The sequence below is a fragment of the Leptonychotes weddellii genome, chromosome 5 (genome assembly GCF_054177405.1).
Source record: "Leptonychotes weddellii isolate Sample4059 chromosome 5, ASM5417740v2, whole genome shotgun sequence".
NCBI classification, from domain to species: Eukaryota; Metazoa; Chordata; class Mammalia; order Carnivora; family Phocidae; genus Leptonychotes; species Leptonychotes weddellii.
This window is the reverse complement of record NC_138373.1, coordinates 69,449,192-69,468,267: the sequence shown is the minus strand read 5'-3', so window position 1 is coordinate 69,468,267 and position 19,076 is coordinate 69,449,192. Positions and strand designations below refer to the sequence as shown.

The 19,076-nt window shown below is 47.5% G+C and overlaps 1 protein-coding gene across 4 annotated transcripts in view; it reads right to left on the bottom strand.

Moving 5' to 3' along the window:
• TSPAN9 (tetraspanin 9) overlaps positions 1-17,872 on the bottom strand; it is a 188,949-nt gene extending 171,077 nt beyond the window's left edge. Inside the window, exon 1 of one of the 4 annotated variants that reach the window (XM_081821035.1) lies at positions 17,779-17,872. The gene's annotated coding sequence lies outside the window, so the exon portion shown is untranslated. The remainder of the gene's footprint in view (positions 1-17,778) is intronic. The other 3 variants (XM_081821034.1, XM_081821036.1, XM_081821037.1) reach the window with 3 other exon arrangements.
• Positions 17,873-19,076: the final 1,204 nt, after the last annotated feature.

Sequence of the window (19,076 nt, the reverse complement as noted above, 5' to 3'; positions counted from 1 at the left end):
AAGGAGCCAGGGATCAGAGACTCATTTTACAGATTAAAAAAATAAAAAATCTAAGGCCTAGAGAAGTAACGGGGCTGGTCCAGGACAAGCCAGGCATCCTGCCTCCTGGTGGACTGCTCTGTCCACTGCCCTGCCCTACCTGTTACAGCCTCAAGCGCCCCGCCAGAAGTATGGACTGCTCTAGCGAGTGTGCACATGCCGATGCACGGTCATCTCTACATGTCCGCTCTAGCTCCTTCGGGTGATGGCACATTCCCGGCATCACTGAGCCCCTGACCTTCTTTCTATAGGGTAGATGCTCAGGACACATCTCCCTCTCCTACACCGAGCAAAAGTGACTCTGGGCCTGACTCTGGGGAAGGGAGGAAGAGGGAAGCCTCCCTGAGGATCCGAGGCCAGAGCTGCCCCCAAGCCGGCCTAAGTCTGAGAAGGACAGAGAAACAGAAAGAGGCAGTCAGAGATCCAGAGAGCTAGACCCACTGCCCCAGCCAATGGGAGCTCCCAGGAGACGCCCCCCCACACTCAAGAGGCAGGGATGGTCTAGTGGGAGGAGGGGCATTCCTCTGGCCTCTAAATCCTGCTCATATCAGATTGGCCCTGAGCCATGCACTGGGCTTGCCCCCTCGGCCTCCCCAGGGGAGGAAGAGGAAATTGTCTTAACTCTCCTTCTCCACTCCCGCCCCTCATAACAGCACCCTCCCTCAGCCCCATCTTCACTGTGGACTCTGGGTTGGGCGGCACCTCTTTACAGGGGTTAAGAATGAACACATTCTTGAGCTATTCCTGGAGCCTCGATTTTTATCATCCTTCCATTCTGGTCAATTCTGAGAGGCCAGCGGCCGGGAATGCCAGAGAGATCTGAGCCCGGCCCACCAAACCCAAAATAACCCCACACGTGCCTCTCTCAAGTCCCCACGGATCTGGCCATTTGGGGTGCATGTTTTCCTACAAAGCTGCCCCCAGGCCCTGCGAGGTCACCTCACACACAGGGTACCAGGAACTCTGAGGTAGCCCTGCATGAACCGAGGAAGATGGGAGCAGGTGTGGGCGTGTGGGGGTGAAATAAAATAGAATCTAGGGTCAGGATCTAGAAAGTCTGGCTCCAGCCTCCTCTGCTCAACTCTTGGAGATCCTAGGGAAACCAGCCTCAGTTTCCTCATCTGTGAAATTTCCAAGCAGTGGCCTTCTTTCCACCTCCCCTCGGGAAAAGGCAGCGTAAGCCTCTCGGGCAGAGCCTCAGCCCCTGGAGTATGGAGCTCCTGACCTATGAGTCCTGCCTCCTCCCCAGAGACATTTGAAACCCCTGTACTTATGAAGATGGATTGGTTTTAAATCAAGCAAGTGCTCTCAGTGTCCAGGGAAATGGGCTAGATTAGGGATATGTTTCTTTTTCTACCCCAAATGCAGTATTCATTCATTCAAAAAATATCTGAGTGCCCACCTGGTGCCAGACAATGAGAAAAGAGGCAAAGCATCAGTGGAGGGGAAAATCAAGGGCTCTGCTCCTCAGAAGGAGTGAAGATCCAGAGACTGGGGGGAGCCTTTAGAAAAGTCCCTGCCTATCAGAGAACACCAGTGGAGGATACAGAAGTCCTGAGTCTGTGGGGCCATCATCCTCTGGCAGCACGAACGCTGCCTGGAACCTGGAGAGTTCAAAGAGTGGGGTGGCTGCAGGGTCTGTGGGGACCAGTCCCCTACACCACTGGGTCTACGATGTGGCAGCATCTAACGCTTTAGTTCCAGGGTGCGGGCCAAAGGAGATAGGCCCTGCAGTCCAAAGAATCACGTGCCCTTCTCCTTTGCCCCAGAGTGAGGGTAGGGCTCACCCCCAAAAGCCTTGCCCGCTCCCCCAGCCCAGCCCACAAAGAAAGAGTCAAGCAAGTACTTGCGCCTGCGCTGCCCAACACTTGTACCACCAGAACCAGCTGCAGTGAGGGCCCAGGAAAATGGACTGCCAGCCACGCCCCCAGAACTGGGGACAACTCTGTGGCTTCCCCCTCCTTGGCTAAGCAGGTCCTACAATTGGTATTAGCATCCAAAGGCCAGCATCCCAAAAGCACTTCCAGAGAGAAGAAACTGTGTCTGATTCAGGTCCTCCACCTCGGGGACTCCGCTTTCCCACGCGCCTCAGGCTTAACTGGAATGTCAGAAGGGGAGCTCTGTGGAGGGAGAGGCCCCCTCCGCCTGACCTCTCGGCCTGCGGGGTCCAGGCCAAGCGCGGGCTTGAAGCACCTCCCGGCTCGCCCAGCCCCGGGGAATGGTGGCATATTAGTTTCAGGCGAGCTTCGCCATCAGCCAGTAGAGTGTGGACCCTCTGGGGAAGTCACACACATGTTCTGGAGATGCAGCTGCTGTTCTTGGCTTGAAGAACCGTCCTCGGAGCCTGAGGCATAGTCCCCTGAGCATCCCCAGAGGAGGGCCATCCTTCTCCTACAGGGACACCTAAACTTGTTAAACTACCCAGAGGTATTTGGATAAGCAGTGAGGAAGGTGGATGATGAAGGTGAGGGAACGTCATTCTTGTTTCACATGAGGTGTAAGTGTAAAGCAGTAAGACTTCAGCTGGGTCCAGGCAGGCCTCTCCTTTGAGCCCTACAGAGAGGGCTCTGGCCGAATCTCCGGCCACTTCCTGCCTTCCTGATTGGCCTTCAGAGCCCACTCCTGGGTGCCAGGGATACTGCAGGACCGAGCCCTGAGGGGGAATGCGAAAGCCACAGAACACAGAGAAGACAGTCGGTAGCCAAGAACAGAAAGGGTTGGGGACTCACCTAATCCTACACTGGCTAAATCAATCACTCACTCTCTCTTTTAATAATGCATTGCACACAATTTGTACCCTATTCAAACAGTTTCTTCTTTTTTATTGATATATAAAACTAATTATATTAGTTTATTTATTAACTATTAATTAATATTAACTAATATTTATTATATTAGTTTCAGGTGTACCACATAATTCTACATTTGAATACACTGCAAAATGATCATCCCAGTAAGTCTATTTACCACCTGTCACCATACAAATTTACAAAAATTCCTTTTCTTGCGATAGGAACTTTTAAGCTTTACTTTCTTAACAGCTTTCAATTTTGCAATACAATGTTATTATTGACTACAGTCCTCGTGCTGTACATTACATCCCCGTGACTTACTTATTTTACATAAGCGGAAGTTTGTACCTCTTGATCTCCTTCCCCCATTTCGCCCAACTCACAAACCCTTTCCCCTCTGGCAACCAATTGTTCTCTGTATCTATGTTTGGTTTGGTTATTTGTTTTGTTTTTTAGATTCCAGATATAAGTGAAATCATAAAATTATTTTTCTTTCTCGTGTCTGCTTATTTCACCTAGCATAATACTCTTGAGGTCCATCCATGCTGTCACAAATGGCAAGATTTCATCTTTTTTATTGAGTATTTATTCCATTGTATGTATACACCACATCTTTACCCATTCATCCATTGATGGATATTTAGCTTGCTTCCATATCTTGGCTATTATAAATAATGCTGCAATGAACATAGGGGTACATATATCTTTTCAAATGAGTGTCGTTTCCTTTAGATAAATACCCAGAAGTGGAATTGCTGGATCATATGGCAATTCTATTTTTAATTTTTTGAGGAACCTCCATACTGTTTTTCCAGAGGGGCTACACCAACACTACACAAGGATTCTCTTGTGTAACAACTTGTTATTTGTTGTCTTTTTGATAATTCTAACAGGTGCAAGGTGATAACTCATGGTGATTTTGACTTGCACTTCCCCAGTAACGAGAGATGTGGAGCACCTTTTCATGTGCCTGTTGGCCATCTGCATGTCTTCTTTGGAGAAATGTCTATTAGCTCCTCTGCCCATTTTTTGATCAGATTGTTTGTACTTTTGTTATTGGGTTGTAGGCGTTCTTTCTGTATTTTGGGTAGTAACCCTTTATTAAATACATGATTTGCAAATATCTTCTCTCAGGTTGCCCTTTTATTTTGTTGATGGTTTCCCTCACTGTGCAGAAGCTTTTTAGTTTGATGTAGTCCCATTTATTTTTGCTTTTGTTGCCACTGCTTCTGAATTCAGATACAAAAAGATATCACTAAGACCAATGTCAAGGAGCTTACTACCTGTGTTTTCTTCTGGCAGTTTTATGGTTTCTGGTCTCATATTCAAGTCTTTAATCCATTTTGAGCTGATTTTTGTATATGGTGTAAGACAGTGGTCCAACTTCATTCTTTTGCATGTAGCTGTCCAGTTTTCCCAACACTTACTGAAGAGACTGTCCTGTCCTTATTGCATGTTCTTGCCTCCTTTGTTGTAAATTAATTGACCATATATACATAGTTTGATTTCTGGGCTATCTGCTCTGTTACAATGATCTATGTGACTATTTTATATCAATACCATATTGAATTGATTACCATAGCTTGGTAGTATAGTTTGAAATCAGGGAGTGTAATGCCTCCAGCTTTATCACTTTTTCTCAGGATTGCTTTGGCTATTTGGGATCTTTCATGGTTCCACACAAATCTTCAGATTGTTCTATTTCTGTGAAAAATACCACTGGAATTCTGATAGGGATTGCACTAAATCTATAGATGGCTTTGGAAAATAGGGACATTTTAACAACATGAATTCTTCCAATCCATGAGCAGAAAATATCTTTCTAGTTATTCAGATCTTCAACTTCTTTCATCAATGCTATAGTTTTCAGTGTATAAGTCTTTCACCTCCTTGGTTAAATTTAATCCTACATACTTTGTTCTTCTTGATGCATTCTGAAATGGGATTGTTTTCTTAATTTCTCTGATAGTTCATTCTTAGTCTATAAAAAAACAACAACAACAGATTTTTCTATATTGGTTTTGTACCCTGCAACTTTACCAAATTCATATATTAGTTCTAACAGTTTTTTGGTGGAGTCTCTAGGATTTTCTATACATAAAATCATGTTGTCCACAGGGCGCCTGGGTGGCTCAGTTGGTTAAGCGACTGCCTTCGGCTCAGGTCATGATCCTGGAGTCCCGGGATCGAGTCCCGCATCGGGCTCCTTGCTCAGCGGGGAGTCTGCTTCTCCCATTGACCCTCCCCCCTCTCATGCTCTCTCTCTCTATCTCATTCTCTCTCAAATAAATAAATAAAATGTTTAAAAAAAAAATTATGTTGTCCACAAACAGCGGGAGCTTTACGTCTTCCTTTCTAATTTAGAAGTCTTTTATTACTTTTTCCTGCCTCATTGCTCTGGCTAGAACTTCCAATACTATGTTGAATAAAAGTGGCAAGAGTAGGCATCCTTTTCTTGTTCCTGATCTTAAGGGAAAAGCTTTCAGTTTTTTGTCGTTAGCATAATGTCAGCTGTGGGCTTGTCACTTACGGCCTTTATCATGTTGAGGTATGTTACATCTATACCCACTTTGTTGAGAGTTTTTATCATAAATGGATGTTGAATTTGTCAACTGCTTTTTCTGCATCTATTGAAATGACCACATAATTTTCTTTCATTTTAATATGGTATATCACACTGACTGATTTGAAAATGTTAAAACATCCTTGCATCCCTTGAATAAATCACACTTGATCTTGGTATATGATGCTTTTAATGTATTGTTAAGTTCAGTTTGCTAATATTTTTGCCGAGGAATTTTTCATCTATGTTCATCAGGGATATTGACCTATAATTTGTGTGTGTGTGTGTGTGTGTGTGTGTGTGTGGTGTCCTTGTCTGGTTTTCATATCAGAGTAATGCTGACCTCATAAAGTGAGTTTGGAAGCATTCCCTCTCTTCAACTTTTTGGTAGAATTTGAGAAAAGTTTAGGTATTAAATCTTCTTTGAACGTTTTTTGATAGAATTCACTAGGGAAGCCTTCTGGTCCTGGACTTTTTGTTTGTTGGAAAGTTTTCAATTCAATCGCCTTACTAGTCTATTCAGATTTTTTTACATCTTCATGATTCAGTCTTGGAAGACTGTATGTTTCTAGGAACGTACCCATTTCTTCTAGGTTGTCCAGTTTGTTGGCACGTAAGTGTTTGTAGTAGTCCTTATGATCCTTTGTACTTCTTTGGTATCAGTTGTAACTTCTCCTCTTTCATTTCTGATTTTATTTATTTGAGCCCTCTCTTTTTTTTCTTAGTGAGTCGAGCTAAAGGTCTGTCGATTCTGCTAATCTTTTCAAAGAACCAGCTCTTAGTTTCACTGATCTTCTCTATCTTTTTAGTCTTTATTTCATTTATTTTCAGTCTGATCTTTATTATTTCCTTCCTTCTACTAATTTGGGGCTCCATTTGTTCTTCTTTTTCTAGTTCCTTTAAGTATAAAGTTAGATTGTTTGAGATTTTTCTTATTTTTTGAGGTAGGCAGTTATCACTAGGTCCGTGCCTCTTAGAACTACTTTTGCTGCATCCCATACATTCTGGTATGTTGTAGTTCCATTTTCATTTGTCTCAAGGTATCTTTTTTATTTCTTTTTTGATTTCTTCACTGACCCATTGGTTGTTCCAATAGCATGTTGCTTAATCTCCATATATTTGTGATTTTTCTAACTTTCTTCTTGTAATTGATTCCTAGTTTTATATCATTGTGGTTAGAAAAGATGCTTGATATGATTTCAATCATCTTAAATATATTGAAACTTGTTTTGTGGCCTAACATATGATCTATCCTGGAGAATGTTCTATGTGCATTTCAGAAGATTGTGTATTCTGCTGCTTTTGGATAGAATGTTCTGTACACATCTATTAAGTCCATGTGGTCTAATATATCATTTAAGGCCAATGCAATGTTTCCTTATTGATTTCTGTCTGGACGATCTATTCATTGATGTAAGTGGGGTATGAAAGTCCCCTACTATTATTGTATCATTGTCAATTTTTCCCTTTAGGTCTGTTAATACTTGCTTTGTGTATTTAGATGCTGCTATGTTGGGCATAAAAATATTTACAAATGTTATATCTTCTTGCTGGATTGACCCTTTTATCATTATGTAGTAACCATCTTTGTCTTTTATTACAATCCTTGTTTTAAAGTCTATTTGGTCTGATATCAGTATAGCTACCCCTGCTTTCTTTTGGTTTCCATTTACATGAAACATCTTTCCCCATCCCTTCACTTTCAGTCTCTATGTGTCTTGAAGTGAGTCTCTTGAGGTAGCTCATAGTGGTCTTTTGGGTTTTTTAAATCCATTCAGCCACTCTATGTCTTTCGATTGGAGAAGTTAGCTCTATTATTTATATTCTATGTTAAATTTATGACATTTTGTTGTGGGGTTTTTTTTTGTTTGTTTGTTTTTTGGTCTGTTTTATAGTTCCTCTCTGTTCCTTTCTTCTCCTCTTGGTTTCTTCCCTTGTGCTTTGATGACTTTCTATAGTGTTGTGCTCAGGTTCCTTTCTCATTATCTTTTGTGTTATCTATTATGAGATTTTGCTTTGTTGTTACCATGAGACTCATATATATCATATACAGTTATATAATATATATATGTTAACCTTCCTTTATATATATAGCAGCCCATATATATAGCAATCTATTTTAAGTTGACAGCAGGTTGTCTGAATGCATTCTAAAACTCTACATTTTTACTCCCCCCCAACATTTTATATTTTTAATATCACATTTTATATCTTCTTTATGTATCCTTTAACTATTGTAGTTATGGTGAATTTTAATACTTTTATCTTTTAACCTTCATACTAGCTTTATAAGTGCTTAGTCCACTACTTTTACTAAATATTTACATTTCCCAGTGAGATTTATACTTTCACATGTTTTCGTGTTACTAATTAGTCCCCTTTCTTTTCAGCTTAAAGAAGTCCCTTTAATATTTCTTGGAGGACCAATTTAGTGTTGATGAACTCCTTTAGCTTTTGGAAAGCTCTTTATCTCTCTTTCAGTTGTGAATGATAACCTTGCCAGGTAGAGTATTCTTTTTTTTTTCTTTAAGATTTTATTTATTCATCTGAGAGAGAGAGAGAAAGCATGAGCGGAGGGGAGAGGAAGAGGGAGAGGGAGAAGCCGGCTCCCCACTGAGCAGGGAGCCTGACATGGGGCTCAATCCCAGGACCCTGAGATCATGACCTTAGCCAAAGGCAAATGCTTAACCATCTGAGCCACCCAGGCGCCCCAGGTAGTGGAAGTGTTTTCCTTTCTGCATTTTGAATATATCATGCCACTCCCTGCTCGCCTACGATGTTTCTGCTGAGAAATCTGCTGATAGTCTTATGGGGGTTGCCTTGTACCAAGCAAGTTATTTTTAAGATTCTCTCTGTATCCTTAACTTTTCACATTTTAATTATAACATGCCTTGGTGTGGTCTCTTTGGGGTCATCTTGTTTGGAACTCTCTGGGATTCCTGGATCTGGATGTGTGTTTCCTCCCGGGGTTATGGAAGTTCTCAGCCATTATTTCTTCAACTAAATTTTCTGTCCCTTTCTCTCTCTCTTCTCCTTTGGAATTCCTATAATGTGAATATTAGTACACTTGATGTTGTCCCATAAGCCCCTTAGGCTACCTTCATTTTTTTTACTTTTTTCTTCTTGCTCTTCTTTTGGTGAGTTATACTGCCCTGTCTTCCAGCTCACCGATTCCATCTTCTGCTTCAGGTAGTCTGCTGTTGAAACCCTCCAGTGTATTCTTCAGTTGTTATTGTATTCTTCAGTTCTACTATTTCTATTTGATACTTATATTTTCTATCTCTCTGTTGAAATTCTCACTGTGTTTATCCATTCTTCTTCCGAGTTTGGTGAGTACCTTTAAAACCATTACTTTGAAATCTTTATCATGTAAATTACTCATCTCTTGTTTCATTAAAGGTTTTTTTCCCTAGGGTTTCATCTTGTTCTTCCATTTGGAACATATTCCTCTCTCTCCTCATTTTGCTTGAGTTTCTGTGTTTGTTTCTATGCATTAGGTAAAAGAGCTCTCTCTCCCAGTCTTGCAGGAGTGGCCTTATGTAGGAGATGAACTTTATTGTTCAACCATGCCCTAGCTCTTGTCTCTAGAATCTTTATGCTTATCTAAGCAGCCCGATTTTTCCTAGGTGGGTCCCAGTTGTGGAGGGTATGCCAAGATTTGTCAGTCTTCCAGACGGAGGGATTTCAGTCAGGACTTGGTCTCAGGCTGTTTGGAAGCTAGACCCTCAAGCAGCAGGTTTTAAGGTATGCATATATATATAGTCCTATGGGATCATAATCACAGATCCTGCTGGCCTGCAAAACAAGCAGTCTGGAGATGTGCCTTCAGTGATAGTTGCAAAATGTGAGGCTCCTCTCTGGAAGGTACCAGCAAGCTTTCTGGGGGGTATAGCAAGGTCAGCTCAAAAGTGGTACCCCCACGTTCCCTGATAGCACCTCCAGAGCCTCTAGATGTGTGGCAAACCTGAAGCCTGACCCTCAAGCTAAAGCTCCAGGACAAGTAAATAGGGCTTTTCCATCAGATAACTGGGGGTGGTATCAGTCTGCTGTCTGTGCAGTGCCCTGGGGATGGCAGTCTGCCAAGAACTGTCTCTCCAATTGTTTCAGACCTGTATGACCCAGAAACACAATCCCCCTCGGCCACTGGAGCCAGGTGCTCGAGCATCCCCTATGTGGGCTACCTACACAGGGCAGCAGGTGGGGGCAGGACTTTTGTCCTACTGGCGTAGGCGGGGTCTCAGGAAGGAGCACAGGGGATGTCCACCAGTGCTAGCAGGGTAGAGGGAGAGTGACAAAATGGCATCTGCCAGCACCAGCACTTACAGGATAGAAGGAGAATACCCAAAACGGCCCCCGCCAGCGTCCCCATCCCCAGAGAGAGTCCCAACAGGCTCTTGCCCTTCTGGCAGACACTTTAAGAATAGCAAATGAGTCTCTTTCACTTACAGTGCATGCGCTTTTCAAACTACTGCTTCTGCACTATCCCAGGACAAGTGAGTGTATACACGAGCCCTTTAAGAGTGGAGTCTAGGTTCCCTACAGCCCTATGGCTTTTTCAGACATATGCCCTGCTGGTTTTCAAAAACCAGACATTTTGGGGGCTCGTCTCTCTGGTGCAGGTCCCAAAGGTTGGGGTACCCGATGTGGGGCACAAACTCCTCTCTACACAGGGACAAGCTCCATATTTGTGAGATCCCTCCCGAATGTGGGTTGCCGTGCTGAGGGTGGAGTTTTTGGCAAGACCATGTCTCTGCCTAACCTACCCATCTCAATGTGGCCTGTTTATCCATTGTGAAGGAGCCTATTCCAGTAGTTTTCAGGTCTTTTTCAGGAGAAATTTTTCCCTAGGTAGTAGCTGTAGATCTGTTGTGTCTATGAGAGGAGGTGAGTTCAGGATCTTCCCACACTGCCATCTTGAACGGAAGCTCCCTCATCACACAGAGCACTTGGATCAAAAGATGCCTCGGACCTTTAAAGAATCAAAGTGCACAGGGGTGCCGGGGTGGCTCAGTCAGCTAAGCATTCATTGGACTTTTGATCTCTGCTCAGATCTTGATCTCAGGATCGTGAGGTCAAGCCCCACACTGGGTCCCACGCTGAATGTGAAGCCTACTTAAGTAAATTTTTTTTTTAATTTTTTAAAACCTGGGCGCCTGGGTGGTTCAGTCGGTTGAGCATCTATCTGCCTTCGGCTCAGGTCATGATCCCAGGGTCCTGAGATTGAGCCCCGCATTGGGCTCCTTGCTCAGCGGGGAGCCTGCTTCTCCCTCTCCCTCTGCTCCCCACTCGTGCTCTCTCTCTCTCACTCTCTATTTCAAAGAAATAAAATCTTTAAAAAAAATTTTTTTAATTAAGAAAAAGAATCAAAGTGCTCAATAATTGCTTGTTAATGAATTAATAGCATGACTCCTGAGCACGCTGAAGTGTGTCTACCCTCGTATCGATAGAGAACCAGAAATGGGGGTGGAGGCATGGGCAGAGAAGTCAGGAATCAGAGAACGGCCTCTTGGATCTCTGCTTATGGGGAAGGTACCTACTATATATATGCCTCAAAGGAGCAAACTCTTTGAAGTTTGAAGCAGGCTGAGGTCTTCCAACCAGTTTTTCCAATTCCTTGGCCACAAGGAGTTGCTGAGGTTTCTTGTCTTGCTGTGATGCCAGATTTCTCAAGGTTTGCAGACTCAGCTTTGCACGTTTTTCCTCAACCTTAAATGCTAGTGCACAGTCCGCCCTGTGAGCTGATCAGATATCATTAACCCCAAAACAGTAGCCCAGTGCTGGCACCCCGGGTCACCCGGACACATCCGGGTGGCTCCAAGCGTGGTGCAGCTGCTTGCTCTTCCCCACACTCCTCACCCAGTTCTCTTGCTGAGCTGGGTCGGTGTCCCCACAGCACAGTCGTGCAGGAGGAGGAGGAATGACCCAGAGGCTGAGCTACGCAGTGTGGACTGCACTTTCACAAACAGAGAACCTTTCCACCGCAAAACATTACTTTTCCAAGAGATGCTGAGAGGGAGCGGGGAGAAAATAAAACACCAAGGTGTTTTCAAATGTGAAACCCCACTCAGCTTTTGTTCTTATTTGATGAATGCACAAACCACGAGGCAGATGACAGGCCAAAGAACACTGTTGTGCTAACAAAGTATATTTCCTCGAGTCCAGCCTACGATCTCCGGGGAGAGGTAAGTTTGATGAATGATCGGCGCCGATGAGGACTTCCCCAGCAGCCCACTGCAGCATCGTCTAAACTAGCACTGGGGATTCATTAAGGACCCAGAGCTGCCTCTTCGCCTGTTTCCTTCTGCCTCCCTGCCACTGTGACATTTCACAGGAGAAGCTCTACTGAGGTAGGTGATAAAGAAATCCTTCAAAACAAATACACTGTGGGAAGTCAAAATGTCAAGTCCATTGCACTGTCTGAGAAGGAAGACCTGGGAACCGTACAGGCCCAGGTCTTCTTCCTTCCCATCTGCAGTTATGAGAGGATGGGGAGCAAGTCTGACACATGGTAGGTGTGGTATTTGCTGGGTAGATAAATAAATGAATTCCCAGCAGAGGCTTGGATCTGGAGTGGCCAGCTGGCTTTCTTAAAGACCTGTCACTCAGGGACTCACATTCTTCAGAGATGCCACGAAAATTAGCAAGGGGTACAAAGCGGCCAAGCCCCTGGCTGCTTCCAGAGCTTCCAGACCTCCTCCTACAGCTCCGGTAGCTCTAGCAGGAGAAGCTCTCTGCTCCAGAGTCCAAATTCTAGATTACGCCCAAGCCCCTGCCAGCACGAGCCCTGCGCACACACAAACACTCAGAAGCTACTTCAAACAACACCTCTCGCCCAGCAAGATCAAGTGCCCTGTCCTTGCCAGTTTCCCAGGCTGACCCATACGGTAAAGAGAGGGGTGGGAAGGGCAGGGGCCTGTGCTATCTTCCAAAGATCAGTGGGGTCTATTCCCAAATAGTCTAATTCTCCTCCTTCTGGGCACATGAAGGGACTGCACATCCATGTCCTCCCAGCCCTGAGCACAAGTGTCTTCACAAGGTGGAGTCTTTCCCCCAGCCCCGGGGTTCTGACCAAGCAGCCAATGGATGTACACTGTGAGGCCTCAGAGCCTAGAGCCCAAGAGGTCCTGGAGATCCCATTTTCACCTGAAAGGCTAGCTTCCTTGGGAGGGAAGGAGGCTCTCAGCCTGGCCAGGCCCTGCAGAGCCACCAGATGACTGCCGCCGCATTAATAGGCTTAGGTAATGAGACCAGCCGAGCCCGGCCAGAAGGGCTAGGCCACAGAGTTGTGAGCAAACAAAATGTTTCTTGTGTTAATCTACTACATTTTGGGGTGGTTGGTTCTGCGGCGATAAACAATCAATACAACACTCATCCAGCAAGTCCATGCAGCTATTCCCTAGAATGGGGTCATTCTCTATGCACTCATGTGGAAAGATGGCTAAAGAAGTTGCCACTCAGTATAATACAATTCTATTTGTGGAAATTGTTAATAGGTGGACAGCTGGATGCCAGTCGCTCATAAAAATACCTGGAAAGAATAAAAACCAAAGTATTAACAGTGACTGTCACTGAAGGGCAGGATTATAGATGATTTTCCTTTTATACAATTTATGTAATGTACAAATATTATAATGAATTTGTGTTATTTTTGCAACAATAACAAAGAAAAGTACGTTAAAAAGAAAATTCACCCTGAATTCTGCACAAGCTGATTTTTCCTAAAACATCCCTTTCAGCCTGTCATTCCCCCCATTCAGGACCCCCCCCAACACTGACTCCCTACTGCTAGCCTCCTAGAATCTGACTCTCCTCCGGGTGGCATTCAAGATGCCCTCAGCGTGGAGCCCACCTCTCTTGCCAGCACTCATCTCCAAGTCACACCCATCTCAACCCCAACCTCCACCACTGCAAACCCTCAAAGAACCCCTTCCTTTGCTTCCCCAAATCTCACCCCTCCCTTGAGGCCCAGCCCGATCTCCCCTGGGTTCCTCTATGGGTCCCAAGAAAGTTCCACCCAGCCCTGCCCTGGACGGAATGGCGTACTGTATTATCCTCCCCGCACTGCAGGTACCTGCAGGTACTGCCTGTACCTCGAGGGGGACCTTCACAGACACAGGCCGGCTGACCACCACCAGCTCCAACTGCTCTGGCTAACAGTGGGAGAGGGGAAGAGCCCAGACAGGCAGTTCCAACCCACGTCCCTCTCTGTGCCCACAGCCTGGATGGCGGGTGATGCCTTGGCCTGGAGCTTCCTCCCCACCCGCCCATCTCCAGCAGCAAGTGGGAGCCAATTTGCAACGGCTGCTAATTCAGAGTGACTCATGCCTTTGGGGCTGCTCTAGGGGCTCTCCCTCCCCACCCTCCAGGTCCCACAAGCTGCATTCACATCCAAACTCTGGCTTCAAACCTAACTGCCTTCCTGGGGGGCCCAACGGCACTTCCTCCCTCAGGTGGCTGCAATGTGCACGTCCAGTTTTTTAAACAAAGCTGTTTAGAATCTCTCAGGATTAAGACAAGTGGAAAATTGCAAGCCCAGACCTCTACCTCACTCTCTCTAAAACACAACATGTCATTCTACGTGTTCACACACCCCCATTCAAACCCAGCCAGTCACCCTGCCCCTCTGAGCCCTTCTATAGGGCTCAGCCCAAGTGGGGGCTGGGGACTTGCTCGGGCAGGATCCGCTCCCTCTGTCCCAGGCACCACCGCCCCCCAGGGCTTGTCGGAGAGTAGCAGGCCCCTGAGCCTCAGTTTCCGCACTGTGGCAGGTGGCCAGGTGAGAGGGCTGAGCAGGACTATCAGGCGTTGTGTTCAAGTCTTACACCGCCCTCTAAGGAGGAGGCATTCACGTTGCAGGTATATAGTGATGGACTGAAAGGGCTCAGGTGGGCCTCTCACCTGAGTCCCAGAACAATGCAAGAGAACTCCTCCCCACACAAACCCACGCAGGCACACCCAGCCACACACACACACAGACACACGTGCCTGGCCACACCTTGTTCCAGCCTTGCTCTGAGCACCCTCCCGGAGTTCACGTCCCTCCCCCCGCCCGCACTGTTCTCAGAGGCCCGTCCCCAGCCGCAGCCCCTGGCCCTGACTGGGAGCCGGACCCGCGGCCCTCCCTGGGAGTGGGTGGAGCACAGCGGGCCTGTGCCACGGGCAACGTGTGCCCCTGTGGGGTGGCAGGTGGTGGGCACTGCCGTGCAGACAGCCTGGGCCACTCCAGGACACTTCCCAGGCACAGCTGGGCCTTGGTCAGGTCTTACAATCATTTATTCGTTTTAATTTTTCTTTTTAACCCGAGAAAGGGCAGTTTTTCCAATGTGCACGAAGGTGCTGTAGGGGTTAGCAGTGGCCTATGCTAAGGCCAAGGCCAAGAACTCACCAAGATCCTGTGCCAGGGTTGCAGGACCCTCAGCCTTCCTGCAGGGAGGCTCAAGCCTCCCCCAAAGCGGGGGGATCCTCAGGGGGTCTGCTGAGCTGACTCTTCAGACCCCCTGGACAGGCATCCATCCGCATCCTTTCATTTCCCATCCCCATCCCAAGGTCAGATATTTGAACGAACACTGACCGCTGAACATAAAAATGGTCACAAGACTCTCAAAAAGCAAGTGAGTATTCAAAGTACAATTAATTTGCAGCCACAGTATGGGGAGTGGGAAGGAAGACGGAGGGGAGAAGGGGTGTGGTAAACTCAAAAGCATAGGTAGTATTAAACAATGAATAGTCAAAAAATAATCCACCTTTCACTCCTGAGTATAAACTAAAGCATGCATGCGGTGACATTCCAAGCCAGCAGAGATGCTCCTTCGGGCTCCTTCTGGCTCCGTCCCGTTCACAAGGGCCTCAACCCAGCTCAGGCTGAGTTGTTGGTTCAGGAGAAGGGAATGGGTTTGGACGCTGGACTACACCCAGGCAGAACTCTAGTTTCATGATGCTGTGGCTATACTTGAAGTTGAAACTATTAACTCATCAGGCTGGAGTGCAGCAATGGAAATTCCTAGCTCCTAAATGCAGCAGGCAGGGCCAGGAGGCAGTTAAAATAAAAGTAGCAGCAGTGGGGCACCTGGGCAGCTCAGTGGTTAAGCATCTGCCTTCGGCTCAGGTCATGATCCCGGGGTCCTGGGATCGAGCCCCGCATCGGGCTCCCTGCTCCGCAGAAAGCCTGCTTCTCCCTCCCCCACTCCCTGCTTGTGTTCCCTCTCTCACTGTGTCTCTGTCAAATAAATAACATCAGCACAGGACGAAGTCAGGCCACAAGACCCTGCCACCAACTAGACAGGCGACCATCTCTGTAAACAACCTCCGCCCCCAGTCCGACTTCCCTCAGAAATCAGGGCCTCCAGTTTAATCATTAACTTCACTCTTTCCTCCTCCATCCACCTCTGGGCCAGAGGCAGGGAGGGCACGTGAGAGGAGGAGGTATTTGGGAAGCCCCGGGGCTGGAAGCCAAAAACTCCCTCCTCCCACTCAGAAACCACCTTCATCAGAGCTAAAGGAACCTCAGCAACTGGCCGTCCAGACCCCCACTTTGCAGGTGAGGAAACCAGCCTGAGCCACAAAGCCCGTTAGAGACAGAGGCAGGAGCCGCATGAGAGCCCGCATCCCAGGAGCTGGTCATCGTCCCAGAGGCTCAACAGCATGATGAGAAATGGCAACATCAAAGCCCTGGGAGGCCTAGGAGAGGATAAGCTTCCTGCCCGGAGGGTCCCTCCCTCAGGTCTCCCTCCCAGATGTACAGAAGGAGGCCGGTCTTCTGGCCAGAAGTGACTGGTGACAGCAGGGCCTGTCTCCCCAAGGCTGCGCGGGCCTCCCGGGAAGCTCGCCCCCAGGTTCTCCCCTGGCGGGACCTCCCCAGGGCAAGCCCCACAGAGTCTCCATGATGGGCCAGGAGGTGCTAAGCAGCAAGGGAATGACACAGAGTCCTCGAGCCTTTCCCTCCCTGCGGCCTGCTCTCCACCAGACCCTTTCCCTCAGCTCAGGCCTGGCTGCCCCGAGCCATCCATCCACAGGCGGTGCTCCAAATCCCCAGAGCGGCGACAATGAAAGCAGACACCCCACCCGGCCCCGGCGGGGAGGGGGGAAGACTTAAAATGGGAGCTCCCACATTCCTGCCGCAGCAGGCCAAAGGACAGACCTGGAGGCGATTCTCAGGAGCCACGAGAAGGGGCAGCAGGTCTGCAGTGGGAAGGGCAGGCGCTGCGGGAGTCAGGCGGCTCGGGTTGGAATCCATGCCCCACCTCCCGCTACCGGTGTGTCTCTGGCAAGTCCCTGACCCGCTCTCAGCCCCAGCTGCAGCCCCTGTAACATGGGGGCAAATGAGCGCTCCCTTGCAGGACTCTGGGGAAAAGTCAATGAGATTTAAAGTAAGATTTGATAGACTTCAAGTAAATTCGTTGTGGACATAGAGTCTGAAACTGAGGCTCCTGATGAGGATGACAAATGTGAGCACTGGCATCCTAAGTATGATATGCAAAGTACGGCAAGACAAGAAGAGGTCCGCGGCCACTCCTGGAACACCATATCATCTCTGCTGGAACTCGCGGAGAAAGGAATCTTTTGGCAAGGTGAGCTATGAGCCAGCACCATCCTTCCAACTGCCACCCCCCTCCCCACCCCCACACTGCTGAATTCTTAGAAGGTGAGAGATTTACAAATCACCCAGCAGGAGGAAGCCACAGGATAAAACACACATAAATTAAAACACAAAAAGGCCCAGGTCTGTAAGCAGCACTCCCAGGGAACCAGAATCAGCACCATCCACCAAGGCTGCCTACCTGCCTAAGGAGCTCCTGCTAGCTCCCACTGGCGGGGGGGCCTTGATGCGCCACTGCTGGGAACAAAAGAAGCTCTCAGCAAGACCCCAGGAGCCTGTGGGAGCAGAAATCAGGATCCTGGTGAGGGTCCCAGCAGAGGGTACCCACCCGAAGGGCCATGGGCATGGCTGCAGCGGCCACTATAGAGGAAAAGAGACCGGTAGGATTGGCCAGATTCCCCCAGATACTTTTCTGGCCAGCTAGGGGGAGGTCCTCCACCCTGGCTCCCAAGCCTGCTGGGAGGAGACAGGAAGCAGGAAGTTACAGGCCTCTCCTGCTTCCCTAGGTCTCCTCCCTGTAATCAGGGTGGTCAGGAAAGAAATTGAGAGTACTATCCTAACTGTCAGAAATAGCGGGGAGGGGGTAAATGTCTCCTTAACCCCCAAAGCCCAGTTGAAGGAGCTTATCAAATCAAAGTCAAGAGCTAAGACAGAGAGACATGTAGAAAATATCAGCATCCCATTCTATCCTTCCTCCCCAAACCACCGTTAAAGGGCAAGAGAGACTTTAGACAGTTTATAACATACACACTTTCAGAGACCCCACCACACGATGGACCCAGACTGACCTGTTCCTTTGAATTTCCTGCAAACACCTTGGCCGCTGACAGATAAGAGAAGATCCCAGGATATTCCTGCAGGAAAATATAAAATTAAGTCACCACTCTGCTGGGAAGCCACTCCAGGGTGAACTCTGTCCAGCAATGGCCACTCTTTGGGGAGGCAGGCTCCCACCTAGAATCGATTCAATCAACAGATACAGAAGGCCAGAAATGGCAAACTGGTTTCAGCTGTAGTGCCAATGCCACTCAGCTAATAGTGGGTGCCTGAAGCATCAGGCGCAGAACCCAAGCCCTGGCTCAGCAGTTAAGATAGCTGTGATCGATTAGTGATGTCTGCTATGGGCAGTTACAGGGATAACAGTATCCATGTTAAACCTATTTGCCATCCCTGGGTAGACCCTTGGCATCAAGGATTTAACCTCTGCAATTCTGACCACTGACAAATGATCTCACATTTCAAAATCTGTAAAACGATATAACTTTACTGAGACACGACTCTGACTCACATACCCTATGTGAGGGGCTGATGTAAAGGAACAGGCCACGTTGTTCTTTCCATCTCTACTACATCCACAGTTATCCTGTGGAGCAATAACAATGTGGCAGAAAATGGCCATCAAGGGAAAGAGAAAACCGGAGCGAAGTTGGAAAGGTAGTTAACTTGGGCTATGAAGACATATACAGGAGATATTTGGCTCTCTGCAGAACGTGACTCTGGAAAAAGCCAGGCCCATGTACAAATAAATATTGCTGTGGGTGTAAATCTGGCATTGTAGAAGGTGCAAGATTCATTTCTTGAGCACATCAGAGGTCCACACTGTGCCCACTCTGTGCCACTCAGCAGTGAGCACTGGGCCAGGAAGAACACAGAGGGAGTTGGAATCCATGTCCTGAAGGGGCTTCCAATCTACTTGGAGAAAGGATGGTAAGCACTGGGAACAGTAAATGGCACTGCCCACTGACAGTCACCCAGCTCAGAATCGGCTTCAGTCCAATCCCCCTTCCTCCTTTCCTCACCCCCCATCCAATCAATTCACAAAGGCCCTCCACCCTGCCTCCAAAATGTCCCCGGTCCGGCTCCTCTCCCGCCATTCTTCACAGCTTCCCAGTGCTCTCCCCGCCATGATTTCCCCCTTCCCAGACCCCAGACTCTCCCTCCTTAGGCCTAGCCCTGTTTCTGCAGCCCCTATGCAAAAACCTGCAAAGTTCCTGAGCCTCCCAATGCTGACTGCTGTCTCCCTAGCAGCAGCTCAGTGCCTGCACATGGTGGGCACTCAGCTTCTCGTGGATGGATGGATGGGTGG